Source organism: Bison bison, unplaced genomic scaffold (assembly GCF_000754665.1).
Source record: "Bison bison bison isolate TAMUID 2011002044 unplaced genomic scaffold, Bison_UMD1.0 scf7180017864354, whole genome shotgun sequence".
Taxonomy (NCBI): domain Eukaryota; kingdom Metazoa; phylum Chordata; class Mammalia; order Artiodactyla; family Bovidae; genus Bison; species Bison bison.
In genome coordinates, this window is record NW_011494926.1 from 5,925,094 (window position 1) to 5,926,582 (window position 1,489).

Sequence of the window (1,489 nt, forward strand, 5' to 3'; positions counted from 1 at the left end):
TGTGAAGAGTTGACTCATTGGAAAAGACTCTGATGCTGGGAGGGATTGGGGGCAGGAGGAGAAGGGGACGACAGAGGATGAGATGGCTGGATGGCATCACTGACTCGATGGACATGATTTTGAGTGAACTCTGGGAGTTGATGATGGACAGGGAGGCCTGGAGTGCTGCAATTCATGGGGTCGCAAAGATTCAGACACGACTGAGTGACTGAACTGAACTGATAAGATTGTTATGATTCTGGACTAAAATGGGGAGAACAGAACCAGGATGTTCTTGTCCCATTTAGTCAATAGCAGAATGCCATCAGACTTTGCTCCTCTGCTGTGATCTGACCATGATGCACTGGGCCTGCTCATGAACTTTGGGAAACTATAATACAGGTGTCATTGAGGATAATGTGGGCCCTTAGGGGAGCTTATTTATACATAAGATGTGATGCCTAGTGAAATGTTTCAGAAAAACTAATGGATTTTTGGTTTTAGCCAAAGATCCTGAAAATATGGATGAAACAAACTGCTGGATATTTTTAAAATGTTCGTTAAAGCACTTCATGAATTCTTTTCTTAAAAAACAAGAGAAATACCCTTTCGTCGCCCAGCTTTGGCCGCAGCATAGCGCACTCACCTTCCTCTGTACCGGAATTTCCGTCAGCGCGTGCACAGTATCCGGCAGACCCGGAATTGATTTTAAATTAGCGACAGAGTGTTCTGGGGTCACTTCCCAAGATTGACCTTACGTGCGAAGGAAGCCCAGAGGAAGAGGAAAGCAAGGAGTCAGAAATGACTCATTCCGAGCTATGTCTCCACAAGACACCCAAGATTTGATGCCAAAGAATCCAGCATTAGAAGATGTATTTCCAAAAGCAAACCTAGGAATGTATCAAATATTTCCCCTCAGAAACTTAAATTTAAAGACGGATTGGGAATATACCAGGGTATATGAAAGACAGAGAGGATGTTTATATGAACATAAAGAAATGGAGACACTTACACATAATGCTAACAGTACTGCAAAAAGAAATGAGCAACATGAATCAAATTGGGAAAAACAGCATCTTCAGTCTTCAACATCAGCCGAGAAGTGTAAGTGTTTAAGAAAAGATTTCCATCCTTTTATGAAACATACGTGTTCTCTAAAAGAAAACGTGGAAACTCTTGAAGGTAATCTAGTCTCTACTACAAATCCTCATTCAGACAATTCTGAACGTAGGCTTCGACTAAACATACATTCAAGGATGTCTGAACACGTACAATTTAACAATGAGTGTGAAAACTCACAATCTAAGCAATTTGAGGGATCCATGAGCAGGGGGTCATTATCCTTCCCTCAACAGATATCTTCTATCCATTCCAAGATGTATAATGTTGATGATAATGGAAGAGATGCAATCCAAACATCATTGTTCAATACATATTGTGGTATGGTTAATACACAACAACTTTCCATGTATAATAAAAGGAGTCAGACCTTAAGTAAGAGCCCCAGCTC

The 1,489-nt window shown here is 41.0% G+C and overlaps 1 long non-coding RNA gene across 1 annotated transcript in view; it reads left to right on the forward strand.

Annotated features, from left to right (window-relative positions):
• The first annotated feature begins 156 nt into the window (after positions 1-156).
• LOC104999572 overlaps positions 157-1,489 on the forward strand; it is a 5,186-nt gene continuing 3,853 nt past the window's right edge. The window contains exon 1 of the long non-coding RNA XR_826618.1: positions 157-1,083. This is a non-coding gene — a long non-coding RNA (uncharacterized LOC104999572). The remainder of the gene's footprint in view (positions 1,084-1,489) is intronic.